A 20,802-nucleotide genomic window follows, 5' to 3' on the forward strand; every position below is an offset into this window, starting at 1 on the left:
CTCATGTACATTTACATGTTTTTATCCAGCAGGAGGTCGTCCGCCGTATCCGATGGCTACCGAAGCCGCGTAGATCGTGGCGCAGGAGCTGGCCCAGTTTCCTTTATGCTAATGTAATTAAATACTTACAGAAATAATTGAAGAGGCTTGCTGATGAGCAGATGGGAGAGCGTTACAGTGAGGAGAAGGGAACGAAAAAAATAACTGCAGAAAATGGAGCGCGGTGGGGGCATGATAATACCCCCCACTCCATCAATACGACCATTTGTTTAATCTAGTTAAGCTAAATTAGCGTACAGAGAAACCAAAACTGGAGAAAAAACGCATTGTATTCTCAGAAGGCATATTTTGGCTGTATTGTGCAACTGTTAAAATTAGCCTATTTGTGTCTGTAATGATTTAGCAAATAGTATCGTGGTGGGAACAACTCAAAGGCTGCCATTTTCCACGGTGATTTTGAATGGCGAGAAAATTCAGCCGAGATCCCTTCGAATTCATTTGTCAATCCATATAAATGGAGTTTTTTTTTCTCCACCTCACCAGTGGTGAGATCACTTCTTCACAGGGAACAATCAAGTGTGGCAGTTCAGCGCACGACTCCCCCAGAGGAATATTCGCGGCCTCACACGAGCTGTTTGTTTGGGAGGTTTCAAAGCACACCGTGAAGTTTGTACCTGAACAAAGTGAGCTGCTTACCTTTAAGATTTAATGTGCAGATACCGCAGTGTGTCTGTAATCCCTTCATTGAAGCCTTATTAGGGAGCTTTGCAGCACTAATAAATGTTTTAATCACAGATAGGCATTCTCGCTGTTCCGTGCTCCCTGGACATACATATCTTATATGTGCTGCACAGCATTTAGCGTTACTAAAAATATTCCTCATTTTAGGGGTCTGCTGACTTCTCTCTGCAGTTTAGTCAAGTCAAATTGGCTTTATTGTCGTACCATCTGTATACAGGGGCACTAAATAATGCTCCCCCAGGACCACGATGCAAATTACTGGAATGGGGGAAGCAGAGGGGCTGGACATAAGGGTTTATAAACATAGTGCAGGGTTTATGTGTATGTGTTGTATAATGCAATAGGATAAAGGGGTGGAATAAATGTAGTGAATTGAATAAACAGGCAAATAATCATTTAATCGTTCAGTTCCTTAAAGAATATGTAGAAATGGGCACAGTGGAAAATGATAGGCTACAGGAACAAACTGGCACATTACACAAACACATGCATGCTACAGCAATATTGGATACATATGTGTCTCCGCTGAGTGGCAGCTTCTGTTGTAACGGCTAACATACCGAACTCGCAGAGCTGTCCGTCTACTGATGCAGAAGGCAATTCACTCTTTCCTGAAGATGATAAAATGTCAGAACGGACAGTCCCGAAGGTGATGTCTGGCTGGGAATAAGGGGGAGAGTCGTCGTCATTAATGAGAAAAAAAATGGACAGAGGATCCCGGAATTGGCCCTGACTGGACGTCAACGTAGACGTGAAATGGAAAACAGGAGCAGAAATACCCAACTTCACAAGGCTGGGTTTTGTAAGCCTCTGGGTGGTATAACTCAATATAACAACAAAAGGCTGCAAATGTGTTTATAACAATTGGTCTGTTTGAGGAGTAAGAAACTGCAAACCCTGAACACTGGGGATTTGAAGAAAATGATGTCTGAGAAGTCGCCCCTCAAAAGTGTAAGTGTAAATGAGTAATGACAGACCAAGGGGCTCGATGATGCATGATTACTACAGGTGTGCAGGGTGTCCTCCTCTGTGGAGTTTTTCCCTGACGCCGCCGACGGTGAGATGAGTGAAAAGCTCTGCCATTAAAGAAATGCTGAGGAAATAATGAGGCCTACCCAAAAATCAGACCATTAATCCTCAGGAAATTGAGGGTATTAGTCAGAAAAGAACATAAACATTGTCTTTAAGAATGTTTTGTAGTATTGTGGAAGAACCGTGCTGGTTTCTGAAAATCTAAATTCGGCACATTAAGGTATATTAACAGTAAAATCCATTTAACTGATACAAATTAATCTTCTCAATGTCTAATTCTTAACTAGGGGAAGTAATCATCAGAAAGTAACATTGCTAACAGAAAGAAACTAGTTTGAGCTGAATAAACTTTTGTAGGCTGCCGAGCAGCACCGAATAGATATTCAAAGTCTGATGTCAACAGGACCGCTACACAAATACTTAAGTAAAACTTAAAAAGTTATTGTTAAACTTAATTGCGCTCTCCGCAGGAAGGATGTGAATGTTTGAAAGGAATACACTGCCATTCTCAATTCCTAATCTCCTCCTCTCCTACTGGGCGCAGTCAGCCATTGTGCTCAATTGCATCGGCAGAATTCTCCTTCCCGACGACCTGTTGCAAACAGCTACAGGTCAGCAAATGTTCAGGGGGCTAATTCCATTAAAGGGATTATCCCAATATGCACCGTGATATTCTGTCCATTGCTTTCACTCACTTTGGCTTTTTCCCCCTCAAAAAAGACTGACCATACTTCCATGCTTTCGTTCCTTACCTCCTTCCATCGCTTCTGCCCATAATAGATTTTTTGGGAGCCCCGGGGAGTCTTTCAGAAATCCCCCCTATGGGGGTGGGCGGGGTGGAGGAGGGGGGGTAGGACTTGCTGGGCCATGCAGGGACATTACTTACAATTATGGTGCAGGGGGGTTAGGGGTGTTTGTCTGTAGTCTGGCATAGGGGACCGGCTCCATGCTCCATGTCGTCAGGCCTAGAGGCGGTTACCGTGGCGCTACGCAGCGAAGGCGCCATCAATCTCGGGCACACAGTAGGCGCCGCTGCTCAGCCTGCTGCGAAATGGAGGCGGGGACGCATGCTGGAGCGGCGCGGCCAATGCTTCTGAAATGAAATACGCGTGGTTTCCAAGCACCACGAGCACTCAGGGATATTAGTTCCGCTTGTAGATCTGTATTTTTTCCTTCCTCCTTTTCCCACTTGGGAATGCTGCCATTGGCATTGATCATGACCATTTTTTTCCCCCAAGAGTAAGTAAATCCTGTTTCCGTGGCATACTGCTCTACAAATGCCAGATTTTCACCTCTTTACCTGTCTGGTGCACATCTCACTTCTAACTCCCATGATGACAGCAGAAAAATATTAGCAAACGGAGACTCACAATACAGTACCAGGTGGTCTGGTGTGGGTAGAGGCATAAACTGAATATTATAGATGTTTTGGATTACTCAGAAGACTATTTATGTGAGATTGTTTTTGCATATACACAATAATCGCCCTGTATGGCAGCTGTGAGAAGTTGTGCAGTCGCTGTCTTGGGAAATTTTTTATCGTTAATCCATTCCATCTTTCCCTCGTTTGTGATTAACGTATAATTTGATGCACTTTGCTCCTTCACTAAGCCTGAGCAGATCCCGACATCCACAAATTTCAGCCATTCGCCAAACAAAAGGTGCTTTGCTGGTTCGTCGTATCTTCCGACGTAAATGTAACCCCTGAAAAACTGCGTTTCCAGTACACTTCTGATCCATCCATCCATTTTCCAAACCGCTTATCCTACTGGGTCGCGGGGGGTCCGGAGCCTATCCTGGAAGCAATGGGCACGAGGCAGGGAACAACCCAGGATGGGGAGTCAGCCCATCACAGAGCACACTCACACACCATTCTATATATATATATATATATATAAAACTAGAAAAATCATCTGCTCATCATTCACACCTCTGATACAAACAATCCAACATACAAACAATAAACAATAAAATCCACCCATCTATCCATTTGCCAGCCGCTTATCCTTCTGGGTCGCGGGGGGTCTGGAGTCTATCCCAGAAGCTATGGGCACGAGGCAGGGAACAACCCATCGCAGAAACAATAAAATATTTAGTACAAATAAACAATATATACACTTCTGCATATGCACGCAGCGTAGCCATACAGATTATGTATATACATAAACACATATGTACATGCATACATGATGCATAAGACAAGAACATGTTCAATTAGCAGCACCAGCAGGAATGGCGAACAAACTGCACTTCGACTGTCAAATTATTGGTATGGTGCTGACATTGCTGACATACACCAACCTATCCCTCCGATTCACTGTTTGCCCAGTTTGGGGTCACGGTGATGCAGATCCTATCCCTGTAATCGCAGGGCGCATGCGGGGCGGCAGTCAGTCACATGGCTTTCTCACACATATTAAGTCACAGTTACATTCTAAGGGGGTCAGGAGACACCAGCTGATCTGAGCTGCATGCAGCTGAACTGCAGGAGGAAACTGGAGTGTGTGGAGAATTCCCACATATACACAGAAATCCGAAACATATAACTCAAGTGCACAAATGGATTTTGGGGCGTCAGGTATGGGAATCAGCATCCTGCAGCCTTGGGGTAACAGCATCACCCTTCTGAAGAAAATACCACGCAAAATAAACAGATACTGTAGATGAACAACTTCCAGCAGCTTTTGTTATATTTTATACTAGGATAAACATTAGACTTTAGAAACAAATGATGACAACATCACTTTCGTTCCAAATGCATGATTTTGCTTAAAGTATGTTGTACTTATTTTAGGAACTGTGCGACGTGATGAATAATGCAGGAATTGTTTGCCGAATCGGAATTCCAAGGCACAGGTCACTCTGTAAGTCTGGAAGTCAATCTTGGAATGTTCTAATGAGAAGAATTATTTATGTTGCTTATATTCTCTGCATTTAACTGCCGTTAGCACTGATGGGGAAAACGAGCCTTTGAAACCCGCAGCTCTCCTCGGAGGTTTTATTGGTGTGTGACTGGGTTACGCTCGGCAGTAAATGACAGCTGGTGGCAGCCATGCTCACCTCCGCTTTCGGAGCCTCCTTCCTTCCATCGGTAACATTTATGTTGCTAGTATGATTATGTACGTCTAAATCAGCTGGAGGTTAAACAGTCCTGGCCTGGTTCAAGATGATATTTCACATCACCATGGTGGCAGATCACCAGCATTATGGAAACTGACGCTATTGCTGGATTCATAAGATTTTTAGGTTTTTTTTTTTCAGTGTTAGGCTTCATTTGAGCATTTTTGTTCTTATTTTAGGTTGGGTTAAAATTCTCATGCCCATATACTGTTTTGTGGATTTTCTTGATGTCCTTTGTTTGCTTGAACCTTACTTCCTGTGTGGCAGAAGTCAATGTATTTTTCCCCTGAAAATTTCGCTAGTTTTCTCGAAGATTGCGTGTCATTATTGATCGTTTTACGTCCACACATCTGCTAGAACAATGTAAATGGTTGGAACAGAAGGTACAGAACAGAACTAGCGGTAAGCTTCTCCTTTTTTAAATGCCGTCAACACGGTTCATGGAAGCACAATTCCTTGTACAAGTCTGTTTGGGGACAAGCAAAAAAAATAAAACAAATTCACAAGCCAAGCATCATTAAGTGTGCTGTCTCCAGCAGTGAGATGTATATTCTAGAACTGAGGGCACAATCACACGACGAGGAAGGATCAGGTACTGGTCAGTCACATCGTAACGTATCTTACATAGTGGGGACTATTTTTCAGGTCCCCACAAAGATCTGTGAAAGCAATCAAAAAACTAAAAATGCCAAAAGTCTCATATTTAGTTTGGTTACTTATGGTTAAGGTTAGGGCTGGGTAGGGGTTAGGGTCATAATGTTGGGATTAGGGTTTTCGTCATAGAAATGAATGGAAATTTAATTACAAACCTGTGTCTGTGTGTGTGTCTGTCTTTGCTAGGATTAGGGTTATGCCTATAGAAGTGAATAGAGAGTCCCCACAATGATAGGAGTATATGAACTATGCATGTTGTGTGTGTGTGTGTGTGTGTGTGTTTCTGTGTAAGGACCTTGGAAAATAAAGGGCACCGCTAACAAACACTCGACATAGGTGAGGAGTGAAATACAAATTAGCAGGGCTACTGCATTCTGAGTAAGTTATGCACCGTCATTGCAGCTTGAAGCTGCTGTGGGTTTCCCAGGATCCGTGGATGGGGACGTTAGGGTGGGGGGGGGGGCAGTGCGGAGGGTTGCCATAACCTGTAGAAAATGCAGAGAATCTTAATCATGTGTGCAAAGACCTTATGATTGGGCCTGACCAGATGAAAACCAGGCACTGTGTAGCAGAGTGCTGAAAACCCTGAAAACCTTCAATCAGCAGTTGAAGGGGGGGGGGGGGGGCAGTGGAACTTTGCTCAGCTGGAAGCTGCGGCACGGCAGTAATTTTCCCATCACTCTCTCAGGCCTGGAATGTTCCATTGAGGCCTTTTGTCATTCTTGACTTGGCGGACTGTGTGGCTTTTTGGTCTGAGAACGTTGCATCTCACTAACTTGCTCCCTGTCTTGGTTGTATGAGTGCGTGTGTAGACAGGACTGTGCAAAAGACAAAGAAAATGATGTTTAAATGATCTCTATGTTCGTGTAAAACTGTCAAAGTATGTCAACTTATCTCTTTCAAAACTTATCTATCCTAAATTTACCCCAGTATTTCCAGCAACCGTCCAATACACCTTGTTTGGCTAATCAAAACCTTGTCAAGTTAACTAATTTAATTAATTATTTAATTTTGCTGTTGGGTAAATTTAATAAACACGCATTTTAGAGGTTTGGGCTACTTGAGCTCTGTTCTTCTGGCCAGACAAAGAGATATCTGTGACTTTTTGGAGAACATAAGAAATTCTTGTAAGCATGTATTGTGTTATTCTTAATCTGCATATGTTATAATGTTAAATTGTGTGTTTTTTCTGCGCAAATATACATTTACTACCCAGATAAATAGCTTTAAACATTTCTTTCACTGCAAAAGACTTCTGTGCGGTATTGTATGTAAAGGTACTGTGAAAAGAAAAAAGGAATTTCACTGAGGGATGTTGCTTCAAAGATTGCATTTAACAGTCCTTGAAAAGGCAGTCATATTTCTGTCTTCCCACGTAATTCTATACGAAAGTGTTTTTTTTATTAATTATTATTCATATCAGATCAATATATTAAAGATTTGACTTTGTAAGCATCCGCTGACAATGGGAGGCTTTCAGTGCTAAAGGACTGAACAAGCAAATATATAGTTAGCAAAGGTTTATTTTGTTTTTGATGAAATCCATCCATCCATCCATCCACTCTACCCACTATGGAGTGTATGTCCTTTGTAGGGTCGTGGGGACTTTTCCTGGGGCTATTCCTGAAACAACAGGCACAAGGCAGGAAATGAGCCAGGATGGGGCGCCAGGCCAGTTTTTGATGTAATCATAGTATGTAATTGTCTTTGTAGGTCTTAAAAATGCAATAAAAAGCTTAAAGGCTGTGGTGGTAAAATGCATGAATACTGCAGACTTTTTGCAGATCATTGTCTTAATTTACCAGAAGCAGCATCAGTTCCTTTCCATCTAACGAGCAACCAGGCATTTAAATATTTACCTTATTTAACCTCAACGCGATGGTGTGCAAATGGCCCAACTTTTACTCAGTCCCTCCGGCTTGCAGCGCTCATCGCCACGGCACCAGAAGCAGGAGTTTCGTGTTCCCCGTGTTCTTTAACATTCCCCATGTCAGGTATCTGGAAGGACTTGTATCCTGGTTCTTTGGAGGCCAATAATGCTGTTGCCGTTATTGCCTGGAGTCCGTGGATAAACGCTTTATTTACTGCCTGGGCTGATGATAGCCAGTCAGTTATGAATAGCCGCAGGGTTAATCAGCGTGGTTTGATAACCAAAAACGTGAACTTTCGGAATTCAGAAATGACACAGAAAAACCATCGGACAATACAACATAAAATGTAACACAGTATTATTTGAGAATTATACCACAATTACCTTTTATGGGTTTCAGCTTTTCAACATTAAAATGTATGTATAAATTCAGCTGCTTAAAATGATAAACAGCTGCTTAGCTACAGTAATTAGCAACAATTATTAACTAGTTATCCTGCTAATAAAACTGATACTTTGCAATGACTTATGCAAGAAGAAAAATAACTTTTAATTAACAAAGGAACAATGGTCAGTTGTGCTTATGCAGCAGGTAGTGAAGAAAACCTTAGCAACATAAAAATTGCCAGGTTGAGTCCCAAGAGGGGCCGTCGTACAATTTCATCAGGTGCTTAGTGTGAATTACTCCATTACTCTGTGCAAATACACCAAAATTATACGTTGCTGAGAAAAAAAGGTTAAACTGAGCTACTAAAAACTGAATATTGTCAGGCAAAATGCTTGAATTAACTTAAATAAAATACATTAAAGATTGTTCTTTTTTTCTGGAAAGAACTTGATTTTGAGTTTTGAAGTACTGAAGAATTGCATTAAAGTGAGAGTCAATACATACATGTGGTTGCATGCTTAATATATACAGGTACATTCTCTGTGATAGAAAGCACCCAAAAATGTAAGAGACTGGCAGCTAAAATTGACTGAAATATATGAATGGGGGATATCAGCATGTTCATGTCTAGGCAGGACAATGCCAAAATTACAGGGAAATATCGAAACCTGTGTAAGTGCCGACTCCATCGCAAATCACTTCCTCGCTCTAATAGCCGATGCTCTCATTGTTGTATGAAAAATGAAGTGTTTTTTTTTTTTTTGGCTTGGAAAATCCTGGACGCTTCATTTGCATAATTAATCCTCATTAATCTCCCGCAAAACGGGGAAAGAAAAGGCCATGGAGGAGCTGGAGAAGCATGTCTCGATGGTGCAGGCTGATTGTACGCCATATAAATGAGTCTGTCAGTCTGGCTATGCGTGCCTCTCTATCATGGCATCCATCTGCAGCATTGTCTGCCTTGTCCTCCTCATCCCAGCCTATTTGCTTTCCGTCTGCTGCGTTTTCATCTCTCCGGTCCTGCTGTGTGTGGCGACACTGATGTTGCCAACGGCACGGCCATATCTGAAGCCGGAAGTACTGCATGAGGACCCTGACGTAGATGGATCAGCTATGTTGGCCCCTCGATGGGACCCCAGATGTGTTTGATATGTGGCCCCTAATAACGTCTCCGTTGAGCTCATTCGGCACTTTTCTCTCGGTAGTCATAAGACGCACGTAGACGAACGCCTTCGATTGGCCGATAAACGTATGCGTGAAGCACAGAAAAAATGTTTTTCTGATGTTGAACGGTCAATGCATGGACAATGCTTCTGCTTAACCTTACATTGCCTCAGCAACTGACGGCGTGCGTGAAATTCATAGGAGAGTGTTATTGGATAGATGGGAGGATTCCTTCTGTGAAGAAGAACCCAGAAGCGTCACTCGCTGTTCTCCCGAGATACAAAGTGGATTTATGGGCTGGCAGCGCAGGCAATGAAAAGTAAAATCGCAGTCGGATTTGAAGGAGCTTTAAAAGGCAACATCGCCTTCCACTCGCTGTCTCTACAATGTTTCCTCCACGTCTGCCAAGAGCGGCATGGGCACTAGGACAGCAAGGAGGAAGCCAAGAGAGAGACGCCTAAGGTATAACTTGTGTGGAAAAAAATGGCAACTGAAATCTCACAAAAATTCAATTAGCTATTACGGAACGAAAGCATACAGTGTGTAATACCTCAGGACAACATTCTGTAACATGCAAGCCAGCAATAATTAGGATAACATTCGATACAAAGATGTAGCCTTTGAAAATTAATATAAACTACGTCGTCTTTGAGATGATGAGTCACGTTTTTCGCACATCAGGCATGACGGAATGCCAAAGATGGCTTGTTTTTCCTCTAACGCCCAGTCAGGCGGATGCAGTCCGCACCGACAGAAGCCGGGGGGTTCCCAGTCCCCGAAATGGAATTATAGTCAGCCGGGTTACTGAGTCAGAAAATACCTTAACCCTCCTATCAATCATTGCCCAGGGAAATGGTGCGGGTTAATAGGGAGTAGTTTTGCGAAGAAGGAAATGACTGGGAACGCGGCCATGGAATACGTGTACTCAGCGGGTGATGTCTCACTGAGCAAGGTGGCCATTTTAATTTTTTTTTTCTCCTTGGCATGTGATACATTAATGTTTAAGTTTCACAATGTATATTAACGGTAGAGTTTAAAACCCAGTACCTCCTGGTGTGATCGCCTTGGGGTTTTCTGTACCCGAATCCCCTCCTCAAAGATGTCTAGCTGCTGAAACTGGCAGATATGCTGAGCACGAGAGGTGGGGGGGGGGGGGGGGGGGGGAGCGGGTGAGCTGTGTCGTGCCGAGGGCCTGTGGCGACCGGTGTTTCAAGTGACATATTGTACGAAACAGCAGCATATTGAAGGTCACTCTTAATAAAACTCAAACCCTGGCCCTTCTGTTGAGCGGCCCAGTCACACAGAGCTGTTCAAGGATGTCTGAATTTAATGCAGAAGGGAGAATGGAGGCGTGGGGGAGAGGGGGGTTGGGGGTCAGATTATGACACTCAGATGCGTAAAGGATTTTCCAGAGAACTTAAAAGGGCAGAGTTTAGTCACCGGGGTCTGGTAGCCTTGCTTGTAGCAGGAATAATCCTGAGCTAGTAAAACAGGGAACTAAAGGTTATTTTCTTCTGTATGCTTTTGCATGGGGTGAAAGTCTTACATGCGTGAACACTGTCCTCAGTCTCTGAGAACTTCATTCCATGGCAGTGCAGCAAGCATTAGTCACCTTCTGAATCCCCATAAATCTACCTGTTCTTTACTGTGCTTCCCTGACCATAATTTTATTTTACTTTTTTTTTGGTAATACTTTGTTGTCTTGCATTCTCTTTTTCCACCTTGCTTCCAAACACTGGCTGCACTTGCAAAACCGGCTGCAATAATTTTAAATATTTTAAAAGGTCATGATAAATTATTCATCCGGGGATGGCAAGTTTTGAAGCAGAATGTGCTAATTTTCCAGTTAGTGGAAATGATGGCGTTTTGGACAAGGCCCGCCTCCTAATGTGTCGGCCTGTGATATGCGATTTATGACCCCACACTCAAAGTCATGTCTAGTGTGACTTGTTTTAAGGTTCGCTGACACTCTATGGCATGTAAACATTTTATACGAACGTTGCCAGTCACACATTTTAATATGAAAGTTTAAATTTACTTATCAAAGTGAGAGGAGAGCAGGGGCAGACAGTCATGGGAGCACAGGGCCTTGATCAATGACTCAACGGTTAAATCCCTCTACTGACCCTGGGATTAAAACCCATAACCATCCATTCACAGGCAAAGCAGCGACATCCACTGAGCCACAGACCACCCCCATAAAGTATATTAAGTCCATACCCTTCCTCTGTTTCATAGACACCTGCTATGTTTACTCAGACGAGGTTCTAGAGACTCTGGGGGCCCTAGGAAAGAAATCCCCATGATATCAAAACAGAAAATTCTATAAACATAGATCCTTTATTTTTACTCGTGTGAAAAACACAATACTCAAATAAAGCAGATTAGTCATTGCAAAGTAGGGCCCCAGGCCATTGCCTGTCATACTGTCCTGTAGCTACGTCTCTGAATACAGTTATACTTACTTATTAGTAAGGATGCTTGTTTTTTACCTTCCCAGTGGTTGCTCGCATTATGGGATGGAACGGTTTTGTATTCAGCAGGCAGCATATAGAAGAAAGGAAATCAACTGGGGGATACTGTCCAGCTTAGTCGAGAGCAACTGTGATATGAACCTGGACTCATAAATCGTCACGCAGATGCATGCAGTGGCAGACAGTATGGACACACAGAAGCATTTGGGGGCCGCAGATCTGCTCTGCTCCTTCATGGCCCTCCCCCCTCACCTTCCGCTTCCTGTCAGCACTGGGATCCTCCTAGGCACTCTGAGGAAGAGGAAGACTGGAGCTGCCACTCCTCGAATGACCAGCTTAGCTCCCAGCAGCACCCTCGCATTTGAAGGCATTCCATATCTAAAAAATATACGCATTAACTTGACTACAGTGGATACCAGTGAAATATTTAAAACCACAGTACTGACTCAGGTTAGAGAAGCAGGCGAGTAGCCTTTGGCCTTGAATTCTCTCTGTGAAACATTTATAAAGAGTACAAGTTTTGTAGAAATCTACCACACGCAATTATGTTTTGGACTGGTGTGTCGTTGGGGCTCAGTGGCTAGAGCCCTCACCTCAGAACTTCAAGGATGTGGCTTTGAGTCTGGTCTTCTGTGTTTGGGATTCCTCTGGGTACTTTGCTTTACTTCGGTAGCCCAAAAACATGTGGTTTGATGGATTGGTGCCTGCCCATAATATGTGCTTTGGATGGGACTGGCATCCTGTCCTGAATACCCCCTGTCTCTGTCCCTCTGCTGCCTAGGGTGACCCCTGGGCTCACCGCAGGCCTGTACTGGAGAAGAGGTGACGACCAATGTTTTGGATTGATTCATTTTTGAAAAATAGTAGTGTTTTCCTGCTGAGGTTACAGTCATGACATCTTTAAACTTGAAAAACATGTGAATCTGTTTCATTCTTACGAACTTTGCCATGGAAACATCCCTCCTGACATATTTGCTACTGACCACCCGCAGTTCTAGGCGCGTAGGGACATCGTGGCTGGCTCAGAAGGACTGTTAAGATCTTGCACATGACTTTGACCAAGCCAAAGGTGTTGGCATTTGGCCTGAAATGCCTTTCATGCTTAGGGTCCTAACCACTGAAAACTTTTTCATCTTTGCTCCAATCTTCTAAGTATGGATTGAAGGATTCATTACTGCCCCCATTAATTAGCCTAACATTCACAATCTCCCTCATCTAGTTTATTTTGTTGATTTTCACACACTTATCAATGTTGTTTTTCAGTCTCCTCTTGAGACTATAAAATTTCAGCTTGCTTGACTGATAGATAAATTCCACCTATAGCCTTAAAGATCACTTATTAATTTATCCTACAAAACATATGCAACGTAGATGAATTTAAGTTTTGCATAATTTTGCTTAATTAATTTTGTTATTTAGTAGTAACCTGAATAAAGCATTTGTTTGAAAAAAAAACAATTATTACATATCAAAGATACTTTTAAGGGCAGGTATACATTTAAATCTTTTTTGATATGTTATGTATAATAAATGCCACAAAGAGATATAGTTCCCAAGCAGGACAAATAAGAAATGGTTGCTAGGTAACAGGAAAGAGCTGTCTATGATGCTGTGGGCCAGTCCCTTATTGGCTGGCTGCCTACCGGAACCTTACCAGGTCACTAAAAGCTACGCTACTGATTTACATTTATTCGGACATTTCAATTAATTGTCTATGAACCGAGGAACGGTCTCATTTTGCTCACCTCTGAATCATTGGTCATCTTTAGACGCTGTTTTGCCTTGAGTATGTCACGCCATCACCTCCCCTCCTTCGTGGACAGAGTTCGACCTCTGGGACGCAACCATTCCTGAGGGCCCGTTTCCCTTGCCTATCAACCCGTATCAGATCATTTTTTTGCGCAAAGGCTGTTATGAAGGCCGGCGTGGAGGAACCTGCAACGAATCTGCAGAAGCACAGCGGCTTTTAATCTATAGCTATGCGTGTAATGATGCCATTCGCAGCTCAGGTACTTCAGGTATATTGGTGTCATGCACGCAGCAGGGACTTCAGTTTATGCTTGCAAACTGAATCGATCAGTCACTACGGTTAAAACCGTTTGTTGTTTTCACAGTGATAAAGAGAATGCAGACCAAATAAGAGCCTCATGCACGCTGAAATCCTCAGGCCTTTGTGCTGGTCACTCCAAATCCCCCTAAATGCTTAACACGATGAGATGTTTTCCACGAACAGAGTGCTATTCAGTCTGGGTCTGAATTAACCAGCTGGCTGTTAAACAGCAATCCAGCGCGAGACTCCAAGTATTCCTCCCCGCTCGGTGTTGATTATCTTGGGGGCGTGTCAGCGTTTACATCAACATTACATCAGTAAGAAGAATTGCCAGCTATTTGCAAAACAAAGATCTGGGTCTCAAGGACAAAATTCCTTTGTGTGAAGGTGACGGAACTTCGCAATGCAGCAGTCAGTCTGCTGTATGTCTTTTCCTTTTCATAATGTGCATTGTAAACATTCCATTATAAGCATTTTCAAGTACAGACAGATATCCACTATTACATTGTTTCTTTGTCACCAAATGCAGAAAATGCAGAAAGTCATTTTCATCCAGATTGGACTAGAGCAACTGTTCAAATAACTTCATTTGTGGCTGCCTCATTCCTGAAAATCCTCATGTTTGGGGTACAAAAAAAAAGTAATTAATGGTTTTTGTTCTTTCTGTAGTCAGTAATCTGTAGATGTCAGCAATCAGGCAGTATTAGACCTCACAGTTTCTAAAAACTGTACAGCTATGAGTATGACAGCAACAAATAACGTTCTGTCTCACTTTTCTGCTTTCCATTATTGGGCCGTTGGCTTCTGATCCCTTTTAACGATAGTAAACTTCTTGTTTCACTTACTTTTTGACCTCCTGGTTGAATTGCACCAAGTGACATGTCTTCAGTATAGTAAATCCTTCATATATGATATAAAACCTTTCATATAAAGCCGTTCCATTTGAGAATCTGAAAATGAAATGAAGCTAAGGTTTATGGCAATTTGCGGACAAGGCCGGGACCACCGTCACCCCTGCCACTTCCTCCTCATGAATTATACATACCCAAAAAGTCATCACTAATTACCAGTCTGGACTGGGAGCAGCTTCTGGCTGACAGGAGTTGTTACACAACACTATGTGTCTGTTCTAATGACTGCCAGAGTCATAATGATCACCAAGTTAAAAGATGCGAAAATAATTAACATAAAATGGTATTGTGGTATGATTGAATGCCTTCCTGAGGCAGTTAATTAAAATAAAAATAGTCATCATCATTATGATTATCATCAGTGCTATATTCGCAATAATCATATTTGAAGACCCAGCCTGGGGCCCATTTAATATTTTTCCTGACATTTCACTGTATGGCCTCCTTGACCTTTAGCATTGATCAAAAGAAAAAAAAAATGTGTGGTTCCACAAGTTTTCAGCACTACAAAATTTCTACTTGTTATTCTGCCTCAAAAGAATAAATACCAAAAATACAAATTAAAACTTTTTTTTTTTACATTGTCCTTGGTATTTTATAAGAACAATATAGCCGTATATGTAGAGACAAAAACATATAAGTGTAACTTTTTTACAGCTTTATAAAAAAGGATAAAACAGAAAAGGGATTATTTAATTCTTCTTTGAACCAGCTTTCCACTGCATACTTATAATGAATTCCAGAGTGTTACAGTACCAGCACATTTTAGTAACAAACAATATCTTATCGACCAGCTTAAATTTATAAATGTTAATAAGTGTGTATAGAGAGTTTGCTGTAGAAGTAAAGGAACCGAGATTAGACAACGGTTGTTTACAGACATTTATTTTGTGACTTTTCCCAAAAGGAGCTCACAGCTGGAATTTTTACTAGAAAATGGACACATTTTTGTTCCTTCATTGCACGGTAGTTCAGCACGGTTTCATGCTGGATTTGTGACCTTCAATACCCGCTGCTTCTTCTGCTGGTCAGCGAGTGCCGTCTTACCGGCTAATATCTTTGGCTATGTTTTTCCTCGTCTCCATTGTTAGGTCATATAGGAACCCTGAGCTGTGGCAAATCGACGGCCCATCGACCAGAGGCGCCTGGGGGAGCTGGTGTTTTGCTGAGAGTCAGAACAGGAATTCCATTGTGCCCGGAAGGTTGGCGCGCCGCTGCAATGGCCGACCCTCGCCGACACTCGCCGCTAGCCTTTTACGCCGGCAGAGGTCACCGCTGTGAGGCTCCGCGGCTAAAACCAGACGGGTCTGGGGGCCTCACCTTTTCCGTCAGCGGATAATCGAAGCGGCGCCGCGTCCGTCTGATTAACGGCTGCGCTGAAACGATGCTAATGTAGCCCGGCTAGCGCGCGCTAAAAGCCGAAGGACACCTCTGTGTGTGGTTTTGTGTTTTGCTGTTTGCAGAATGGGCACCTTTGTCTTCATCTCCTTTAACCTTGAATGGTTTCCCACCAGGCTGGCAAGTGTTTACACTTGTGCGCTGCACAGAACAGCAGAGAAATCCCCCCCCCCTTAGTATATGGCAGAACGCACAAGGACTGAAAAATGTCAAGCCATTGATTTACCCCATGTTTCGCTATGCATAACGCTTGCCGGCTGAAATTTATGGACAAAACGGTACTCTCTCTCTCTCTCTCTCTTTCTCTCTCTGTCTCTCTCTCGCTCTCTCTCTTTTTTATGGTCGATTCCTCCAGGTGTTGTTTCTGGTTATCACAGTGTTTTCTTGCTGATTCCTGCACTTCTTTTTGCTATGTTGGTTTATTCTGCTCAACGGACTAAACAGCTTCTTGTAAGAATTTCTGGGTTTTCCTGGAAGACGCGCATGCCGGGGGTGCATTAATTACCATGAAGAGGGAGGTTTATTGCAAGTTTATTTATTCATGATGTGGCTTAAGTCGAGTCGGGGAATAAACGAGAGCAGTAAATATACATTTAATTAAAAGTGGCCTCAATACTGACCCCTTCCAGAAACACACACACATTTCCATTCCCTTTCCGCGTGTCACTCACTCATGCTGTTCACTGGATGCTGTTAGGCTGAAGGTCACTGACTGGTCGCAGCCTGGTCATGTGATAACAGCATTCTGAGCTACACAACCTCATTAGTTTTTGGCCGCACATGCAGCGTGACAAGAGCTCATGTGCAATATCTACAATGTGACAACTGCTTATTATGGATTAGCTGTTAACCAATTCATTAGCTATTAGTTATTAAAATAATTATGTCTTATTTGATTATTATGGGCAAATCAAACAGACATTTTACTTATAAGGGTTCCTATTTACAATCGAATCAAATGCAGAATCGAATTCAGTGATATGGATTGACATTTGACTAAGAGCCAGGGATCTCAATGGCTTTATAGATCTTTGGAAAATTTCAACAGTTTTTATATAGGAACTAATTCCACTGAGATGATTTGTTGTGTTCCTAGATCAATTCAGATTAAGTGTTATTGAGGTTATGACTGCCATTTACTCAAAACCTTTTGGCTGTCTAGCTAAGCCTTACTGCTTAGATTATTAAAATATATTCCATAGAAGGAAGCAACAATAGATGTTGATGCAAGCTCTCGGTTGTTTGTCTGTGATATATCTCCCAAGACCCAGGCAGGAGGACTTTCTTCCTTTCCTGATCTCGGCAGATTTAGGGGTGTGTTTTTTGGAAAGCCGAGTCAAGAGGCAAGGACTGTGGTAGGTAGGTCCAACGGCAGCCTGATGCCAAGCCGAATACGTCAAAGGGCGGCCATTATGAGATTTTCCATCTGTAACGGCTTAGGGCACATACATCACATCCTTGTGAGGAATGCCAGTGTTTCACTCGCTCACATGTGTGAGAAACTCCATCACTACCCTTAGCTCTTCATGGCGTCGGAAAGTTTGGTTTCTATGGTAGCAGGGCAGGGGGTGGGAAAGGGGAGGTGAATAAGTATGGCGACCAACCACTGAGTGTCTGCCAGTATTGGGACATTCTAGAAGAGGGAGGACTAGTTGCCATGGATACCGTAAGTGGTACGTGGGACCATTATGATGGAAAGTTTGGCACAAGTTCTCCACAGCAACGGGCCGCACAGCCCCAAAGTTGTCCTGACTCATTGAACAGCTTTCTTTGATTTAGACATACAGGGCTTCAGCTCCTTGTTCTTTGTAATTGCAGAGTTCTGGGAACACAGCATATTTTAAAGGGAAATAAATTAAGGCTTCATATTACATTTGAAGCCAGCTGCGTTAATGAATCACTTCTAAGGCATTAACAGAAACAGAAAAAAAAAGTGACTGACAATTCTGTTTCTTGGACTCCTATAATATATTAAAGGGCACTTTTACTCTTTAGCATGCAGTTGTCTAACAACTTTTCTGCCAGGAATTAGAAGTCCTTTTCCAACTCTATTTTTTACCCTTTTATTTAAAGCCATTATTTGGAGGGGGGAGGGGATATATGTGAAGTTACTCTCTGGAATCCGGATCACTCTTTATTTTTTCTCCTTGACAGGTATTTTTAAACCTGTTTGCGTAAGATGACTGAAAGCCTTGACGTAGTTTTATTTCTGAGCTCATTAATGTTGACAGGGGAGACGTGTTAGGTGACCGAGAGTCAGTTAGAAGGAGAATCGAGGCATGGGGACCGTTGTAAACTTTGTTATTTATATTCTTTATTGCACTTTTTTTGTCCGTTCTGAATGTATTTCCTTACATTTGATGCGACAGCAAAAATGTTTTAATGATTTTTTTTTTGTTTGATGATTATGAGGATGATTTGATGAATGCTTGTGATATATCCATGATCTCACCACATGGGATCCCTCGTTCGCATCAAGGACTAAGAAACCAGTCTCCGGGAAAACGATTGCGCAGTTTTACAATATGATTTACTGAAGGGCAACATATAGCAAGACTGTATGTAACATAAATAGCCCCTGCGGTTCTCCTTCTGGGCGGGATTGCAGGCAGAGCCATGTGACAGAGGGAAGCGTGGATGGAGCAGGTATTTTGGGACAGGAGTAGCAAAAGCAGCAGGGAGGAGGAGGAGAAGGGAAACCGACACACAAGATCAGCCCTGGAGCTGCTAATGCGGACTGGATCCGACATCTGGGCGTAGCCATGTTTACTGAGGGCAAGAGAAAACAAGCCCTGTTACATTTAATGCATATTTGGGACTGATTAAATAAATGATTCGGCTTGTAACTGGACTGTGACTCACCTCACAGTGCAGTTTTTCCCCCCCCGCCTTGTTATGGGCTCCTCTCAGCAAGTCGCTTAGTGTTTATGACAAGGTGGGGCACTCGTCACCACCTCTTATAAGATACTGGCATGTGATCATGTGACTCTCTTTTAGATGTCACATGACCATTCTCTGGTATTGTTCATTTTCTAGTATTAGTAAACCATAGATGCACCATTTCCGGTGAGAGAAAGTCACAGAGATGGCCGCAACCTCTCCTACTCCACAGAACCCTATGCTAATGGCGGACGTGTCACCTGTTTCGTTTCATTGCAGTTTGTAATTGAACCGAAGCAGCAGCGCGGTTCTGTGGGAGTCGCCGGCGGAGTGGGGAACGCCGGCCCCCAGCTTCCGCATTCACCGGGACACACTGGTTGAAGGATGTAGCTGTTTATCAGAGCTGACAGAATTTATTGCCAAGCCCTGGAACCAGTGTATTAACAGCATGGAGAAAGAAAACTGACAACACAGCTGGAATTTCATTGGTCGAGCCGTGTGGGTAAGACCACCAGAATAAGCAGTTATAAAAGGGAACAGTTATTTTACTTGGAAAAAAAAAAACATTTATTTGAGGAAGTTCTCTATATGACTCCCGAGTTTATGTGTTTCCTTTTAATCTTACTGCTCCCCCCTCCCCATCGCAGGACACAGACTGAGGTCGACTGCAACTCCTCCCAGCAGCGTAAACCGCACACCTGTGCATGCCACCGGCTCCGGGGGAAGGGGGGGGGGACTCAAGAATTCTGGAGGAGGATGCCAGTAGCTTTGGTTCTGGTTTTGGTTTTGCTGATTCATGCGTGTGCAAATTTCCAGTGGTGTATATATAAGCACAGAGCACAGCCAGTCAGGCTCCTGAGGACCAACTAAAGACAGTTTTCTGATGCAGCTTGGTCTATGTCATGCCGTATACCTTTATCATTGAATCACTATGGTAGTGAAAGAGACAAAGCGAAAAATGTAAAGTGATGAAGAACTGTGTATATATATATATATATCCATCCATCCATCCATTTTCCAAACCGCTTATCCTACTGGGTCGCGGGGGGTCCGGAGCCTATCCCGGAAGCAATGGGCACGAGGCAGGGAACAACCCAGGATGGGGGGCCAGCCCATTGCAGTATATATATATTATATTTATATATTAGGTGTGCATGTGTGAGTGAATGGTGTGTGAGTGTGCCCTGCGATGGGCTGGCCCCCCATCCTGGGTTGTTCCCTGCCTCATGCCCATTGCTTCCGGGATAGGCTCCGGACCCCCCGCGACCCAGTAGGATAAGCGGTTTGGAAAATGGATGGATGGATATATACACACACACACATATATTTTTATATAGTGATTTATAGATTAAACTCAGTTATAATTAAATATCAATCATATATTTATATGACAAGTCACACCAACCAAAAATCATTTAAATGATTGGAAGTGAGCTGTTCATAGTACAACATAGTGGAAACTGTATATCTTACCAACAGGTATTGAAACACTTGGCTATGGGGACAAAAGAAAACTTATACCATCAAAGAGAATAACTGTGGGGTACAGTGCTGACAATCCTTCCAGGTAATCTTTCAAAGTCTGCTTATTACTGCATATCAAGGGAGGTGAAACTTAATTAAACTGGCCGCTATTCTTATTGGGAAGCTCTGCCGGGGAGCAGACCTCTTTATTTGGCTGTGGGATCTTCTGAGGTTGCTCCTGTGTATAAACGCTGTCACCTGAGAGGTCCGGGCCCGTGTCTGAAGGTTGTGACGGACCTACATGCAGAGGACAATAGACGAAATCTGAAGCCGACCTGAAAGAGAACAGAAGGTTGATGATGCTCCAGAGTGTCTTTCTCGGGCTGATTAATCTATAAACGAGAAGGAGAGCGACATGAATCCGAGGGCGACGGCGGCTTTTTCTAACAATGACGACAGATCTCTCACAATTTAATTTCCGTTAGTGAAGCTCTATAGCTTATTTTCTTGAATGCATAATAAAGTAATACAAAAGTCTGTGAACTGAGACACCAGTAGGATCTTGGATTCTGTTTCAGATCTGTAACATGTGTAACAAACTTGGTGTTTTTTGAACTCCATAAAAATATCATGTAGAGTTATTTCATATATGCAAC

At 42.9% G+C, this 20,802-nt stretch overlaps 1 long non-coding RNA gene across 6 annotated transcripts in view; it reads left to right on the forward strand.

Annotated features, from left to right (window-relative positions):
• Positions 1 to 19,763, forward strand: part of LOC125747980 (uncharacterized) — a 96,378-nt gene extending 76,615 nt beyond the window's left edge. For 5 of the 6 annotated variants that reach the window (XR_007399413.1, XR_007399416.1, XR_007399411.1 and 2 more), the window contains 2 exons: positions 18,962 to 19,184; positions 19,330 to 19,763. This is a non-coding gene — a long non-coding RNA (uncharacterized LOC125747980). Of the gene's footprint in view, positions 1 to 15,495; positions 19,185 to 19,329 lie in introns of all 6 variants that reach the window. The other variant, XR_007399415.1, reaches the window with a different exon arrangement.
• Positions 19,764 to 20,802: the final 1,039 nt, after the last annotated feature.

This window comes from Brienomyrus brachyistius, chromosome 8, assembly GCF_023856365.1.
Source record: "Brienomyrus brachyistius isolate T26 chromosome 8, BBRACH_0.4, whole genome shotgun sequence".
NCBI lineage: Eukaryota > Metazoa > Chordata > Actinopteri > Osteoglossiformes > Mormyridae > Brienomyrus > Brienomyrus brachyistius.